The sequence below is a fragment of the Rhinichthys klamathensis genome, unplaced genomic scaffold (genome assembly GCF_029890125.1).
Source record: "Rhinichthys klamathensis goyatoka isolate OS25496 unplaced genomic scaffold, OSU_Roscu_1.1 h1tg000036l_1, whole genome shotgun sequence".
NCBI lineage: Eukaryota > Metazoa > Chordata > Actinopteri > Cypriniformes > Leuciscidae > Rhinichthys > Rhinichthys klamathensis.
The window spans coordinates 11,306,911-11,324,695 of record NW_026606584.1 but is presented as its reverse complement, the minus strand read 5'-3'; the positions used below and the strand labels follow the sequence as shown (position 1 = coordinate 11,324,695).

Genomic DNA, 17,785 nt, shown 5'->3' with positions numbered 1-17,785 from the left:
AACACGAATGCATACATATGTGATTTTGAGGTTCAAGACACAAGCAAAGAAAGTAATGGAAAGTTCCTCATTGCTTGGAGATGCTGGGGATTGAACCCAGGACCTCATACATGCAAAGCATGCACTCTACCACTGAGCTACATCCCCTGATTTAGCTGTTGTTTTTCTTCTTTTTTAAATATTATTTTCTTTATGCACGATGTATATGTGATGTATGTCTTTGATTTAAAAGTCCAACATTGCTTGGAGATTGAAGCCAGGACCTCATACATGCAGAGCATGCGCTCTACCACTGAGCTACATACCCTCATTGTGAAGAGTGTTTTCTGATATTTACCTAGATGTGCCTTAAAATAAAAATGTATAGGTGATAAAGGTCAACACTGGAATGCATACATATGTGATTTTGAGGTTCAAGACACAAGCAAAGAAAGCATTGGGAAGTTCCACATTGGCAGGAGATGCTGGGGATTGAACCCAGGACTTCATATATTGCAAAGCATGCGCTCTACCACTGAGCTACATCCCCCGATTTTGCTGTTGTTTTTCTTCTTTTTTACATATTATTTTCTTTATGCACGATGTATATTATGCTTTTGATTTAAAAGACCAACATTGCTTGGAGATGCTGGGGATTGAACCCATGACCTCACATATGCAAAGCATGTGCTCTACCACTGAGCTACATCCCCTCAATAGCCGCGTTTCCACTGCCAGGCCAGGGCCGAGCAGTGCTAGTGCGTGCCAGGGCCAGTCGCGTTTCCACTGTCACTTCCGGGGCTTGATCGGGGCTTACTCGGGGCCAACGGCCAGGATTTCTGGCCCGTCGAATACCTTGGGCCAAAGCGGGCCAGCTCGGGCTAGAGGCGTGCTCAAGGTAAAAGGTGGAGTTTATCAGTGTTATGGAACGTTATGATCTGAAGCAAGATGCACATTTCATTTTTTTATATCGCGGAAAATAATCGCTGCTCGAAATGGAGAATCGCCTGTACTGGTCTGTCGAAGATACCAAAGCTCTTCTGAGCATTTGGGCAGAAGAAAGGGTACAACGTCAATTTGACGGCGTGTGAAGAAACGAGGACGTTATAAAATACATTGATGCTGAACTTTCTAAGCTAAGCATTCAGCGAGCAACGCTTCAAGTTCAGGAAAAAGTAAAAAAAAGTTGCGGGCGCAGTATTGTACAAGGCGATTAAAACGCACACTGAACAAAGCGGAGCTCAGAGAAGGGATTTTCCATGGATCGACTTGATGGACGGTGTGCTGCGTCCCTCTGTTAGTGGTGTGGTGGCAATTTTAATGATATTCATTGATCTTTAGTAAAATATAGATGATTCAAAGAATGTCACATGTGTGTCTCTCACTTGTAGTGAGAGAAGATTCTGTTTATGTACCTGGGGAGGCAGAAGAGGGAGACACTCCAGAGAACAGACGAACAAGGACCTCTGACCTAGATGTCAGAAGGCCATTTGGTGCAGGGGAGCTTAGTGGGCCAACTAGTGATGTCTATGGAAAACTATTGGGAGGAAGGCTCTGGGAGGAAGAAGGCCTTGAAACTAAGATAAAAGCTAGTTCAGTCTGTCTGGGGGTGTGTCACTCTTCTGCACAGGGTAACAACTGTGTATTAGACTGCTCCTATTCTTGCAAGAATAAATACTTCTATTTTATATAATTTGACTCTGAGTGTCTCTTACGCAGTGATGTTTGTTTGAGATGAATTTTTGCCACAACAGATTGGTGTCAGAATAGTGGGATTCCTTGGAAGTGCCTTCTGGACCTGAGAGCGGACGGTGTTTGGCCACCTGGACTGAGCAGTTCCAGCTCTACCTCGTAAATTTCAGAGAGAGGGGCCGACCGCTATCAGGGCCAGGAGAAACTCCACTGGAATCAATTGAAAGAACCCGGTGGCAACAGAAGCATCTCTGGTAAGAGACAGTTCAATTTATTTTCTTTTGGGTAAGTTAATTAAATTCAGTTTAATTGGGGAGAAGAGTGAAATTGAACCATATTGGCTGAAGGCTGTTTCTGTGGTACGTAATCTGAGATTAATTGAGATCTATATAGATCAAGAAATTTCAAACAGATACGAGGGAAAATGATCTGAGATTAATTGAGGTCTGTAACAGAACAAGAAATTTCAAGCAGATAAATAATCTGGGATTAAGTGAGAACTGTAACAGATCAAGAGATTTCAAACAGATAGGTACCCTAAAAATTAGTTGTTCCACGACGGAGCAAATTGTTTTTAGGTACTGAGGCTAATTAGGGGGAACCAGAACAGTTTTTGGTAAACCTTAATTAGGAGGGCACTAATAGTGCAACCCGACCGATTTGGGTTAAAAGAAAGAATCGGGTCTGTTGGGGACGCCTAAACAGATTAGAGAAAACGCGCGTTGAAGAGAAATCCACAGGGAACAGAAAACAGCCAGTATGGGAAAATCTCAGAGTAAGCATGCCAAATTTGATACACCGGTTTTCTGTAGAACTAGGAAAGTATGGGGGGAAATGTATGTTTTAGATATTGAAAAAAAACTGAGAAAATACCATGATTTCCCCAGGGAGGGAACACTGAGCACAAATAGACTAAGAGTGTGCGAGAATCAGTGGAACAGGGCAGCGGGACAAAAGGTTGTTGTGGCTGCGTTCAACATGTGTGTAAAAAATGTGAACAGATAATGGATTGTTGGCTTGAAGATAAAATGTCGAACTGCCAGGAGAAATAATGTTTTTACTTCTTCATCCAGTAAATGGATGCATGACATTAGATGTCTATAGAACTTAAATTTATATGACAAGGATTGAAGTAGCAAGAAGCAATAAGGCTGTCTGTGTGAAATAGAGGGAACTGTAAGTGAGACTTGGTGGAAGAGGGAAGTGAAAAAACAAAAAGGTTGGTGTGTGAGACATGTGTGTGTGGGGATTGTTCAAACAATCATGTACTGGTTAGATAATGAAGGAACTGGCATGTTTGAGAAAAGAAAGGAGAGGATAATGAAGGAACTGGCATGTTTGAGAAAAGAAAGGAGAGGATAATGAAGGAACTGGCATGTAGGGAAAAGAAAGGAGAAATATAGTAGAAAACTATATGTGATGAAAATAGACATGGTCTGACAGAATTTATGGAAGTCAAATAAACTGTTTAAATGATATGAAAAGTTTTAGAATAAAATAAGGCATTGTATGATTGACAGGGATTAACATGATATGAAGAATGTTTTAAGCAGAATGGGGAACAATTCTAGATTTTGATAAAATAATGATTGAAATGATGATATATCTGCTTTATTTTATTAATGTTAAGAAAATAAGGGTATTGAAGCAAGTAGCTGTAATGGTTGTCTGTGTAATTTACGGACTGAGTAATATAATCTGTTTTGGAGAAACAGTAGAGATAAGACTGAGACAATAATGACAATATTAAGTTGAATCTGCAGACTAACCATGTGATGGAAGGGAAAAGGCTTCAAACCAGTTGTAATGAAAATAATGATGTACAAATTGTTACACTTTATGAAGAGTAACTGAACAGTCCGGGAAAATAAATAAATAAATAAATAAATAGTGAGACAGAAGAGAGCAAATGCTGTAAACAGCTCTGCTCTGAAGATCTCACTTTGAAGAGATTTGCAGATGATGTTTTGTAAAAGATAAGCTGGGATAACAGCAACAGTACTTGTAATTAGTGTTGTTGATGATAATACCAAATTAGTAAGGTAAAGACAGAAAACAAATTCGAATATTTTGAGCATTTTCTGTGCTGCTCATGAAATTATGTTCTGCCAATAATAATGATGAAGAGTATGATTTGGCTATTGTGATTGAATCCGCCATTGGTGGATGGTCAAAGGAATACAGAGAACTGCTTATCAGTGGGTCTGTTTACATTCCTGAATGGGACACACACTGCTTCAAGGGTGTGCAGTTAAGTTGAAGCCCTTTGGAAGCTCACAGTGATCAAACTGCAAGGTGTCTGATGCTGTAGTTGAGGCTGACACACGAACCAACCAGATGACAGAGAGTGTCTTGATTGTGGTCAGCAGGACCATTTAACACGTGACACATTTCTGATAATACTGTAATGTGGGGTTGAAAATAGATCAGTGTTTAAATGACGACAGTGACAATTTTTGGTCTGAGAAATAAGAGATAAAAAAAACAAGGTCAAAAGATTGAAGTCTTAAAGTGAATCCTTTTGTGACTCCAACAAATGTGAGTTGCAAAATATGTAAAGGTAATATAGAGAGACAGATCTCAAAGATGATTTATAATAACTGCAAAAGATGCAGAGTAGCCTTGTCAAAGTTAGTGTGAATCCTGATTGGAGACTGATAAACTCCTAGAAGAGAAAACTTTGAAGTCAGAGATTAAGCTATGGTAATTGAGATTGAGAAATGTGAAACGTTATTGAGAACTAGAATAATTACCATTATGTAAGAACAAATAAGCAGAAGCAGTAGGCTACTGAATTAACAGTTGCTAAATGTAAAATGTGTTGAAAGGCATCTGATTAAACAAACAGCTTGAAAAGTTGACCATGAAAGAACTAGAAGCTGATGTTTTGCTTTCAAAAGATAAGTTTGTTATGGGCTGTAATGAAACAGTTCGCTTATCTAAAATCTGATGTGTGCTGTGCCTGAAACTGCCAGTGCGACAGAGACTCAATCTGAGTGGAAATTTGTAATGTCTAAATTCCCGGAGGTGGGCAAAAGACAAATATAAATAATATGTTTATTTGAAACCGTATGTAATTTCTGGCAAAGATGCCTTAAGCTGGGATAGAGTTAAAAGATGGTAGATAAAAGTTTGATGTTAGAAGTATATGAGAGAGCAGTGTACCATCCAATAGAGTCTCAGAGTCTCTCTCATTCAATGAGTCAGCTAAAAGCTGGTATCTGTGATAATAAGTAAAGCACAGTGTTTCAGTTGAAGATCATAGACACAGAGATGTTTTAAAAATAAAACTGAATGACTTTAAAGAAGTATTTAAAATAATAATACAGATAGAGATGACATTTTGATTAGCTTATTTTAGGACCAGTAACTTTGTCTCATTTAGTCTCCACCATTCAGGACCGATGGCTCCGGCTACAGATGAAGTACACTGAATGTACGGTTGTGATCTAAATCCACTGAGTAGCTAGGTTGCTGCTTTTAAGATGGTTAATGGATTTAAGTGATTAAATACTGTTGTTATTAATCTGTCTCCCTGTGTTACAACTATTAGGCAGTCCGAATGGCCCTGGTGACTCTTGAACGTGCCTTTCCTAAGCTCCAGAAAATAGCTGAGTTCTGTTGAAGAGAACTGATTGTGTGATTGGAAAGAGCGGTCACCAGTGGGCATGAGTGACCATCTCTATGACGGGTAAGACCTTCTTTGGCCAGACAGGGGGCAACCTAAGCCAGAGTGGATCACGTAAAGTCATTGGGCATCTCCTGAATGGAGGTGTGTTATGTGAGACAGGTATGAGGGTTGAGCAGGAGCTGTGAGGCCAGCAGCGTCCTTATGCCGTTAAGGGGAGATGACGCGGTGACGAGTTACGGCATGTCTCCCCAATAAAGCAAAGCTCCTCTATATATACCACTCGCCAGAAGAAACCGCATTAGTTGTATGGCTTGTTTTTTTTATTGTGACAAGCGTCTGCAAATATGCCAGGGGAAAACACCCTGATGGAGATTATAGATAAAGGCCTAACAGGAGTGGGCTTTCAAGAGCCAGCTGAGGCCATGAAGTGATTTCCATTAGTTGTTGTGGAGACAGTAGCAAAACTTTTTATGTACTGGTTTGCCTTATGGGCAAGGAAAATCATAGTGTTGATTTTGAACTAATAGGTCTATGACATAGTTTTAACTCTTGAAGGTCGTTAGACATGGTGGTGGCTAAAGATGAAGACAGCTTTTGATTTAAGGACAGTCTGGATGACATAGGCGAATGGTCAAAGGTTATTGTAATGAATACAAATTTTGTCTAAGTTACAGCCTTAGGAGGCTGGTGGAAAAATTATTTGTTTATAGTGAGAGAGACTGCCTGAGTTGGAGGAAGGGGTGGTAACTGTGTCTGTCTTTCTGTTATCTGCCTGCTAGAGCAAGCTGAAGCAAAATAATGATAATGAAACAAAACAACCCAGCTGACTTGTCTAAAAATCAAATGAATAATGAACAGACGTGCTTTGAAAGTGGTTAAGATACCATGTAAAATTAGGTAGAAGCTACAGGAAAATGGAAAGGTTAAAATCTTATTTAAAATTTAAATCTTTAAGCAATAATATAAAGAAAAGTGAACATTGAGAATGAGCAGTTAACATATGTGTGTCTAGTATGAGTGTGTGTGATGGTGACAGCACTTTATGTCTTGTATGTATTAGTTTGGGGCACTAATATTCCGCCTGAATGGTGTGTATATTGCGTCATTAACCTCTGGAATGAGTTTATCATTACAGATGGGTTAAGGCAAATGACAAATTTTAAAGAAGCTGATAATTCTGATGAAAAGACAATACAGAACATGGGACAAGCTTTAAGTTGATTGGCCATCAAGCTCTGTCTGGTAGTAATACTTTTGTCATACATAATGTAGATTTGAAGATCAGTTTAAGTAAATTGGAATTGTGTAGTTGTAGATCACCATCTGGCATGGGCTGAGATAAATGAAAATGTTGTAGATTTGAGGGAAACAACAAAGTGACATATTGGCTAAGTCAACATGAAATTATCAAGAGAGCCCCTCACATTTATGATTATTGTGAACAAAGGGGGAGAAATGATTGACTGACATTGACCAAGTCTGCACAGCACGACCTGACCTGATAGGGAAAATTGATGACTTTGGAAATGTTTGTAGATGACTGACTTGAGAGACCGAACAACAGGCCTGAAAAGCAGGATACGCTGTGAGACTGAGGGCCGTTGCCTTTCAAATACTTCGATAAGAAGATGAGATTGTGGCTTTAAGTGAAGAATGTAATATTTTTGTTTCAGAGGCAGAGAAAGATGTCTGGAGGAAATTTGTCTAAAGGACAACGTTTGGGTTAGTGTTGATGGCAAACTTTATAAAAAACACTGTGTTAAATGTTATGTTAAATTGATGCTCGAGTTGTGTCGTGCATCAAGAGGGAGATGGTATAACAATTGCCAAATATAGTTTATTAAGGGGTTCACATTTTCTGAATAAATGTTGGGAGAACACTAGGGGTAATTGGATAAAAGCCCTGAAAGAAGCCATTTTTCTGCCTAACAAAATTGATGTCTGTGAGTGTGCCGCACACACCAATAACAAAGATTGTTTCAACAGGAAACGCCAGGGCATCGAAGGCCACGGGAGAACAGTAGACAAAAGAAACTACGTACTTTACTATCTGACAATAACCTCGAAATTTGTTTCTCTTTACAGAGAGCATGCAGGATTGGGAGACAGGGCAAAATGTGCCCAATAAAATGATGGCTATGGATGAATTTGGCTAACTATCCTGGCCTGGGTTATTATTGTGGCAGAAAGGTGCTACACCTGCGCAGCGCATAACTTAAAATTTTCCTTTTACAGAATGTCAGGATGGATTGGATCAAACAGAACTAATTCTGTTCCAAATGTATAAATATTGTGGACATGAGCAAAGTGGGTTGAGTGTTTTTCAGGGTAAAAGGACCCCGAGTGCTATTAAGTGAGCAAGAAATTATCCGGTGATAATGTTTCAGGTTGTTGATTCCACAGGTCACACCAAAAGGGACAAGCGACTAGACAAGCGGTCACTAACAAAATACTTAAGGTCTCCATTCACAGGTGACAGTTCACTCCAGTGGGGGTGCGGTCGTGATATAAGGGAAAACCTTATAAGGATCAGAAAATGGTTGGAGAGTGTGACACCTGGGTCCAAGCCTCTCACCTACACCAACAGGCCACAACCATCCCATAGTCCATGGGGCGAATGAGATGATCAACACGCCTGGAGGAGGATGTGAACCAACTAATGGTTTAAGAATGTGGTTTTGTGATTATTTTGAGGATTTTATTTGATTAAATCAAAATAGGGCTTAGTATTGATATACAGTAGATCAAAAGATTTGATTGGTTACTTATTCATTAGGAAATATTTAAGGAAAATGTCTTTGGGAAGAGAAGATCTATTAATTAATGTAAATTATAGGGATAATTGTTGAAGCTTATTAAGTAGAACCACAGCATGTTTGAATTAAAAGTTAAAGGTAAAAGAACACGGAACGTCCGTGGGGGGAAACGAGATGATCAACACAACTGATGGTTTAAGTTTAACAGAAGAATCTGTTTTTGTGATGATTTTGTTTGATTGAATCAAACTAGGTATTGATTTGATTGTAAATGTAGAAAATATATTGATTGTGTCCGTAATGGAAATATTAGAGTTAATATTGAACAACTGCATTGGTTAGAAGAATGGATAAAATTATAAGACTTCTCTGGTTAGATTTTGTTAAATATGGCATTAAATAGAGCTTACTAAATTGAATTAGAAGTGAACAAAATATGGTTAGGAAAACCGAGGTGAAATATGGAGATGGGCGTAGATTAATGGAAAAGGCTTAATGATAGGAGTTAGGATTGTTATTCTAATAATTTTGTTATTCATGGGGGAATACGATTACAGTGACAGGTGAAACATGCTGTCTGTTCAATTAGTGAAAATGACAGTCTATCCCAAGGATGAACAAAATTATGTGACGATACAGGTAGCGGGAGCTACAGTGAGATATGTGTTAAATGTATGTTCTGTTTGTTTTTCTTCTATTTGTTTATTTTCTGAGAAAGATTAAGGGCAAAAGATTTAAAGAAGGTTACAAGCAGCGGTCATCCGTGTTACGAGATGGCGTACAAGGACAGGGGTTGAAACTGAGGAATTTTTTATTATACTTTTTCTGTTGGTTTCCTTATTGTGTTATAACTATTTACTCCTTACTGGTGTGACTGAGGGTCTGTTTACAGGAGCGCAGGAACAGTGATTTCTCGTTTAGCCCGGCCCAGTAAAAATGTTTACTTGCTTGCTAAAATATTACGGGGCCTTTCCCCCACAAAAACAGCCTTATGCTTCTTCATTCTAAACTTTTCTTCACAGGTTCAAGGAGAGTGATCATTTATGGAAAAATCAGAGATGAAGAGTATAAGTGTGATGATATGACTTAAAATTTGTTTTATTGTTTATTATTGTGATTATGGGTAATCAGAATGATAAAAAGTGAGGAGTTGTGGTGGCAATTTTAATGATATTCATTGATCTTTAGTAAAATATAGATGATTCAAAGAATGTCACATGTGTGTCTCTCACTTGTAGTGAGAGAAGATTCTGTTTATGTACCTGGGGAGGCAGAAGGGGGAGACACTCCAGAGAACAGACGAACAAGGACCTCTGACCTAGATGTCAGAAGGCCATTTGGTGCAGGGGAGCTTAGTGGGCCAACTAGTGACGTCTATGGAAAACTACTGGGAGGAAGGCTCTGGGGGGAAGAAGGCCTTGAAACTAAGATAAAAGCTAGTTCAGTATGTCTGGGGGTGTGTCACTCTTCTGCACAGGGTAACAACTGTGTATTAGACTGCTCCTATTCTTGCAAGAATAAATACTTCTATTTTATATAATTTGACTTTGAGTGTCTCTTACGCAGTGATGTTTGTTTGAGATGAATTTTTGCCACAACAGTGGCGACTCGCGAGACAATCGGGACACTATTGCAGCCACGGTCGGTGAGTTAATATACATGCTATCTTCCTAACTTAAAAAATAAATAAATTCATAGTACCCGCTGAAATGGGTTGGGTTGTATGACGTTTGATCCAGAAAGGCGTGTTAGGGGCGGGGTTTAGGGCAGCGTTGCGGGGCTACTGGCCCGGCAGTGGAAACGCAAGCCCGGTGCTTGAGGCCCGATACCACTGGCTCGGCTCGGCTCGCTGTTAGCCCTGGCCCGGCCCTAGCCCGGCAGTGGAAACGCGGCTAATGTGATGAGTGTTTTCTGATATTTACCTAGATGTGCCTTTAAATCAAAATGTATAGTTGATAAAGGTCAACACGAATGCATACATATGTGATTTTGAGGTTCAAGACTCAAGCAAAGAAAGTACTGGAAAGTTCCACATTGGCTGGAGATGCTGGGGATTGAACCCAGGACCTCATACATGCAAAGCATGCGCTCTACCACTGAGCTACATCCCCTGATTTAACTGTTGTTTTTCTTCTTTTTTACATATTATTTTCTTTATGCACGAGGTATATGTATGCCTTTGATTTAAAAGACCAACATTGCTTGGAGATGCTAGGGATTGAACCCAGGACCTCATACATGCGAAGCATGCGCTCTTCCACTGAGCTACATCCCCTCACTGTGATGAGTGTTTTCTGATATTTACCTAGATGTGCCTTTAAATCAAAATGTATAGTTGATAAAGGTCAACACTGGAATGCATACATATGGTATTTTGAGGTTCAAGACACAAGCAAAGAAAGTAATGGAAAGTTCCTCATTGCTTGGAGATGCTGGGGATTGAACCTAGGACCTCATACATGCAAAGCATGCGCTCTACCACTGAGCTACATCCCCTGATTTAGCTGTTGTTTTTCTTCTTTTTTAAATATTATTTCCATTATGCACGATGTAAATGTGATGTGTGCCTTTGATTTAAAAGTCCAACATTGCTTGGAGATGCTGGGGATTGAACCCAGGACCTCATACATGCAAAGCATGCGCTCTACCACTGAGCTACATCCCCTGATTTAGCTGTTGTTTTTCTTCTTTTTTAAATGTTATTTTCTTTATGCACGATGTATATGTGATGTATGCCTTTGATTTAAAAGTCCAACATTGCTTGGAGATGCTGGGGATTGAACCCAGGACCTCATACATGCAAAGCATACGCTCTACCACTGAGCTACATCCCCTCATTGTGAAGAGTGTTTTCTGATATTTACCTAGATGTGCCTTTAAATCAAAATGTATAGGTGATAAAGGTCAACACTGGAATGCATACATATGTGATTTTGAGGTTCAAGACACAAGCAAAGAAATTACTGGAAAGCTCCACATTGGCTGGAGATGCTGGGGATTGAACCCAGGACCTCATACATGCAAAGCATGCTCTCTACCACTGAGCTACATCCCCCGATTTAGCTGTTGTTTTTCTTCTTTTTTACATATTATTTTCTTTATGCACGATGTATATGTATGCCTTTGATTTAAAAGACCAACATTGCTTGGAGATGCTGGGGATTGAACCCAGGACCTCATACATGCGAAGCATGCGCTCTTCCACTGAGCTACATCCCCTCACTGTGATGAGTGTATTGTGATATTTACCCAGATGTGCCTTTAAATCAAAATGTATAGTTGATAAAGGTCAACACTGTGCGATGGATTTTCACGATTAATACCGTTCCGAATTATAAGACATCCGTTCAGGACATCAATATAATCCCGCGGTAACTAAAGAGCCTATCCTTTAGTCGTGTCCTCAAGAGTTAGGTGATCAGTCTATATAAATTCGTATTCTATTATAGAGATAATAGATTTCCCCTTTATATTATAAGTCTCCCTTTTGCGGTACTCTTCAACCATGTTCGCACTACAACAGTTTGTAGTACATATATCACTCTATATGTTTACATGTTATATGCTGCCTCTTTGGCTAGGCTGTTTGATCAATCCAATTCAACAGTGAATTATTCTTATCTCAAAAGAATTCTCACCCCTTGATGTTGGTTCTCCCCAGAAAGAATCTTCTTGATTCAGTTGAAGGAAAGTGAACAGCACTCAATGATCCAAGGTCCAGTCAGATGATTATAATAAATGTAACAAAATTTATTAAAACAATCAAATGAAAAAGGAATACTTGTTACAGATCATAAATGAGTACTAACTAACAGATAGATACTAGCTAGGCTTGAAGCTTCTTGCCTCTGACAAATGCTGGCGTGTCAGAGTGTTGGTTGCAAGGAAGAGCGAAGAGTCCGTCTGACTCTCCTTCTTTTATAGCCAGGTTTCCACCGGTACTGGTGGTAGCTATCAACAATTTCTTTCCGCAGATAACAGCAAACACTTTCTGTAGCTAACAGCAAGCACTTTCGGTAGCTAACAGCAATCATTTTCTGCAGCTAACAGCAAGCATATATATATATCAGAAGATAACAGCAGGATATGTTTTAGCTAGCGGCAGCACACCCTAATTCTGAGTATATAGGAGGTGAGATAACATCAACAGTGTACTTGGAAACTGTGATAAGCAGGGTGGGGGTCTGTGCATCCTGTTCATGCTTAACAGCAGCTTTGTGGGTTAAAGGTTCTTTCCTTCAAACAAGTCATACATATTTCATACATTGACCACAATCATTTCTTTTATTCATTTATACATTTCAAATGTCTATATCCCTTAATAGCCCAGATATTTCTTTTATTCTGGTCACCTTTTGAAATGGGGCATCAGAGGAAGCGATTTAAATGTCACCCATATGGGCCATCTAAATCACACCCCCTCGTGGCATTTAATGAGCAATCTTAGTTTTTCTAAATCTATTCCGATTAATTCTGGGTCACTGTAGTTTCCTTGGTTTTTGTGTATTGTTACCAAACGGACATTCTGTCTCCAAGAATCTATCCAATCTATCCAAACTTCCCATACAATATACACTTGGTGTGATACAGTCGAATTCTACCTCACACAGGCGGTAACCAACCTCATTAGGCCTGCACATCATAACTTTTAGCCCTCTGACCTGATCATTGCTCATCCCCGAGAGGTAACACCATCTCATCAGACTCTGCAGTACAATCTGCATGTACCATTGCTGGTTCATTGGTGTCCACTGAAACTCGTGTTTTTTCCTCCATAGTTTCGGAAGTTTGTCCAGATTCAACTGGTTGATTCCGAATGGAATTCCTTGGGCCGCGATTCGTTGAGTGAATGGGACTTCCGCCCTTTCCCCAGGGGCCTCTGATATAAGGACTCTCTGTTGGAACATAAACACAACTGTATTCATATTCTTCTTCACCATCTGGTGATTGACTTAGGTCTCCCCAGACCCAGCTTCTGTACACGATTCCTATTATGGTTTCCAGACCACCAGCATTGTTTCTTTTCAGGTATACCCTCGGTTCGAGATGATAGGTCTTGGCTGTATAACTATTTTTTGAGCCAGCCTGCATTGCTAGAATTTCGCCTATACCACACCATTGGAAATTCATTTCGATACACCATCCAAGGAATCTACTTGACACCCAGGGTCCATAAGTATCCATTCTTTCTCTTCTTTTTGTTATAACTACTCCCCCAATCTCATCCATTTTTACTTCACCTTTAACAGTACATTCGGGACACATGTCACACCATCTATCTTCTAAAAAACATCTTATTCTTAAACTTTCAGTATGCCCATTACACATATTACAGTTTCTTTTTCTCTCATTTGCAAGTTGCTGGTATCCATCAAGGTGTCTTGTCCTCACTCGTCTATTGTAGGTTGTTGAATCCTAATTAGATGTTACAGAAGGTATTTTTAACTCAATACTAAGACAACATGTTTTAACAGCTTTTATCATTTTCATTAGATAAAACCAGTCATTGATAACCACCATTATTGATATACCAAACATTCTAGGATCATCATAATATTCTGCAGTCACCATGGTTATTAATGCAGCTGTCATCATCACTACTATGTAGATAGCCATTTTTCTACCTCCAGCTTCCACTCGTCTAATTGCTAATACCATTAAATAAAAAATCACAAAAATAGTAAAACAAAATCCTATGAGTTTTTCATAACCCCCCTCAAGATAGTACTTTACCAAAGTACATGTGGTGAGTATTATATTGAGGGTTTCCAGAATTATCAAGCCTCTAGTCCCAAATATGGATTTCATTCTAGGGCTCTTAACAACTTGTCCGATTAATATTCCCGCCAAATTAAGCCATCTCCTCAAATTGAATACGGCTATGTGACACAATGCAATTGGAATTTGCCATAACCCCCTTAATCCCATTATCATCATCAGCCAATAAAAGCTCAGAATTATATTGTAGATTATGATTTGAGATTTGTTTACCGGCGGATCGGAGCAAGTTGGGTCAGTCAGATTGGAATCATTTCCCCATGAATTTGGTTCTTGGTTGGATGCCATCTTCTGGTTCTCTTCAAAGAGATTTCGTATATTCTCGGTGGATAAAGTCAGTCAGCTGGGTGATCAGGCCAGATGAGTGAGTTGATACTCCGAATCCTTCAATCTTTATATTGTCAATTTGGCTATAAGCCCCTCCCCTTCTGCCTCACTGTCATTCTCTGATTCTGAGATGTCGACTGACAAGGGGATTCTTCTATATTTGGCTTTGTTAGTTATTTCGCGCAATCTCCTGCAATTGATGCATACATTCAATAATTTAATTAGGACCATTAGCATGACAATCGTTACTATAATGCCCCCGACGCAATATAGTACTATTCTTAATATTTCCCATATGTCTATTATTACGCTCCAGACATTTTCTGCTACTTCTTTCACTTTTCCCCCGATATCTTCAAACGCTTTCTTCACCACTTTCCCTATTAATTTAATTAATGTTACATCTGAGGGGCTCCTGGTTTTCGTCCAGAAGTCTATCCGATGCAACCAATGTGCTCCTATACTTTCTAACTCCAAATAATCGTCTACTGGGTGAAGTAACTCTTTCCATTCGCTTTCATAATCAATATACGGGAATATAGCACATATTTTTCTTATTTGCGTTTCTCCTGTCATTTGTTTCAGTATCAGAGGGGTTATTTTCAGATTCTCTTTTGTCCACTCTGTGCCTTCCATAGCTTCATAATTGCAGGACATATGGTTTCTGGCGATGCTTTTATTTTTAGTCGTCGCAGCATATGATTGCATAATAGGGGCGCTGAAAGTAGCATATTGCCACTTATTAAACAATTCTGCGGTACACGGGTATGTAATCTCCACTTGATCACTCCAGAATTCAACTTTTTTGTTGTCTTCCCTTACCCCCACCATTAAAACTTCTGTTCCTAAATCAAACTCTTTTACGCATTTCAATTTGTACGCAATTCTTTTTCCTTTGAAGCTTTTTACTATTTCTATTTGGTCTCGTCGTGTGCACGGGTTACCGTACCAGTCAGTCACATTCCATTTTTTGGTGAAGGTTCCTTTGGTAGGTCTAATATATATTTTTCTCCTACTTCCCCATGGATATGTATGTGGATCATCTATTTTTAAATAATAACCACTCTCCCATTGTCCTATGGATTGCTTTTTGTACGAATTTATTATCTGATGTGAACCCAGATATTTCATATGTACTGGCCAGATAAGGTTAGCCTCCTTTTTACCCGTTTTTATATCTTTAATGTCCTGATGCCTCCCGTGATATCTCACATAACCATCTGTTCCTTTAGTAACAGTATAATGCTTTAGGGCTTCACCCCCTTGTAGCATATACAACAGTAAGGCGCTCCTATACTGTTGATCTGTAACTTCTGTTCTTAGATATTCTGCTATTCCGGATATATTTAGAATTAATTCGGGGATTCCTGCATTCGGAAAGTATTCTAAGGTATACGGATGTCTAAAATTACCTCGAGATCTTTTCTTTCCTTCTAATGTGGCTTTCACAGTCCAGGTAGTCCTATCCCTCTCGCTACCTGTTCCTAGTGTGAAATTATAATTATTCAGTATCCATTTATGCCACATAGAGATAGTTTCATTCTCATATTTTTCCATTAAGGTTTGATTCCATGGGGCTTCAGCTTTTATCACACAGTACCAGACTTTTTTATCCTGGTCTGTTTTATAGGCAGATTGTTTTTTATGATCGACAGTTGACCTTGCTTTGTTGCTAGGCCATAACATTTTTCCTATCCATGGGCAGTCTTGGACCTTCTTACACATTGGTGTGGCTCGGGACCTGAGGTAGCAATTTATCCAGTTTGTATTTCCTGCAGGGATTATTGGTTCTTTTTCATGAATTGAATGAATTAGGGTCCTATCCTGGAATTCGCTTCCACGAATCCAACGATCTACTGGTGCTGGCCCTAAACGCAACGCTGCAGGTTTCATCGGCTCTGACTCAGTAGACACTATTTCCTCAGTCTCTGCCCTGCCTTTGATTATCTCTGGTTTTCTTTTAGTTTTATCTACAAATATTTTTAGTCTTTTTATTTCTGCTCTGCCTGTTTCACAATTCCATTCTAACTAGAGATAGTTTTTCCATATGAGTAGGTCCACCATATCAGGTCGAAGTTTTTTATGCTAATATTTTTGGCTGCCGTATTGTCTAATCTCTGGCCTTGGAGTAAGACATGTGTTTGATTTAGTACTTCTAGTTTTTTCCATTTTACTATGGTCTTTCCTTTTTCTGTTGTAGGGCCATAATCTGCCACTGAATTAAGGAAACTTTCTTCACTGGTACAATTCCAGTATTTAGGGTCTATGACTGTTATCCAGTTCCTTATCAATTTAGCATTATTTTCTGGGTCATATAGTATTCCTGCTAAAATCAAGGGCGAGCCTTTGTTCATTATTGTTTGATTATAGCAGTACAATTTAGTTATCTTCTCCAATTTACTACAGGGGTAGACAGTATAGATTTCCTCTGATTCCTTTGTTCCGAATCCACCCAAAATGACTATTGAGAGAATGAAAGTTATACTGCGGCTACCTCCTGGTAGCCTCTTCTCCTTTCTTGATGGAGTCTTCTGTATTCGTCTTTCAGTCTTCTTCCTCTCCCCCCTCTAGTCATTTTGCTGTGGATGAGAAAACAGAGGTTTGCCTATCTTTCCCTATGAATGTTTTTGGAGCAGCCAGTCTCGAACTCGTTCTTTCGCGGGTTTAGGTTCTGTTTCCCATACAACTCTGATTCCTTGTATTCCGAATCCGATGCCCATGTATCCCCTGGTGCAACAGAGATTCACCGTCATTTTCCTTATCACAGACGCGCTTTTTCCCTCACTTTTGATTTTAAACCAGGCTTCCCCAGTCATGATAATCTGACTTCTGGACATCATGGTTATGTCAGTTTCTCTGACACCTAATTCCCATGTTCTGGTCTCCCAGTTGTGTTGTACAATGTTAAAGTTCAGATTTTTTGCCTCAGCTACAACTAGCTGTTCGACTGTGCTGCTCTCATACTGACCCTCTCTTTTCACAAGAATGACTTTGTTTGGTTCACTTAGATTATGTGAGATCACTTTTTCCCACACATCCAGACAGGTCAGTTGTCCCAGAATCTGGCCCATCACAGATCCTTCTTCCAGAGGATCAGTGTAGGAAGGACTAGTTAGTCCTGACAAATGACAATATCGATATAGCCATGCCTTTTCTTCTTCTTCTTCCATTAAAGGGATCGGGTTGCTAACCCAGCAGGTCATTATTTTGCCTTGGGCAACACATCCCATGGCTATCTTCGATTTTCGGGTTAACCAGACTTCTTTCTTACTGACAGTCTGCACCCATTTCTGCTCTTCTAGCCTATCACATCTGTTACACAGTTCCAGTTTAGACTTTCTAAACTTGCAGGAACATTTTGAACCGAGTAAAATAAGTTTCTCTTTACATAATTTACAGGTTCGGCAGACACAACCAGCTGTCCCCGGTTGTATCTTCTGGATGACCCACTTTTGTTTTCCTAGTCTGCAATTTCCGCATACTGTGACTTCTCCAAGTGCACAGTGCCCTATTTTCCCTTCTGGATTGTACCAGGGAAAAAGGTTTTGTCCCCCCCTCATGAGAGGTTCTTTCAAGCTTTCTTTGCTTGGTCGCTTTTCATTTGGGCCTTCCCAAAGCAACT

At 39.5% G+C, this 17,785-nt stretch overlaps 8 non-coding genes across 8 annotated transcripts; all 8 read right to left on the bottom strand.

Annotated features, from left to right (window-relative positions):
- Positions 1-75: 75 nt before the first annotated feature.
- On the bottom strand, positions 76-147 carry trnaa-ugc (transfer RNA alanine (anticodon UGC)). Its single transcript has one exon. It is a non-coding gene; the product is annotated as a tRNA-Ala (tRNA).
- A 9,950-nt stretch (positions 148-10,097) lies between these two features.
- Positions 10,098-10,169, bottom strand: trnaa-ugc (transfer RNA alanine (anticodon UGC)). Its single transcript has one exon. It is a non-coding gene; the product is annotated as a tRNA-Ala (tRNA).
- Positions 10,170-10,261: 92 nt separating this feature from the next.
- On the bottom strand, positions 10,262-10,333 carry trnaa-cgc (transfer RNA alanine (anticodon CGC)). The gene has a single exon. It is a non-coding gene; the product is annotated as a tRNA-Ala (tRNA).
- Positions 10,334-10,482: 149 nt separating this feature from the next.
- trnaa-ugc (transfer RNA alanine (anticodon UGC)) lies at positions 10,483-10,554 on the bottom strand. The gene has a single exon. It is a non-coding gene; the product is annotated as a tRNA-Ala (tRNA).
- A 97-nt stretch (positions 10,555-10,651) lies between these two features.
- On the bottom strand, positions 10,652-10,723 carry trnaa-ugc (transfer RNA alanine (anticodon UGC)). Its single transcript has one exon. It is a non-coding gene; the product is annotated as a tRNA-Ala (tRNA).
- Positions 10,724-10,820: 97 nt separating this feature from the next.
- On the bottom strand, positions 10,821-10,892 carry trnaa-ugc (transfer RNA alanine (anticodon UGC)). Its single transcript has one exon. It is a non-coding gene; the product is annotated as a tRNA-Ala (tRNA).
- A 149-nt stretch (positions 10,893-11,041) lies between these two features.
- On the bottom strand, positions 11,042-11,113 carry trnaa-ugc (transfer RNA alanine (anticodon UGC)). Its single transcript has one exon. It is a non-coding gene; the product is annotated as a tRNA-Ala (tRNA).
- Positions 11,114-11,205: 92 nt separating this feature from the next.
- trnaa-cgc (transfer RNA alanine (anticodon CGC)) lies at positions 11,206-11,277 on the bottom strand. The gene has a single exon. It is a non-coding gene; the product is annotated as a tRNA-Ala (tRNA).
- Positions 11,278-17,785: the final 6,508 nt, after the last annotated feature.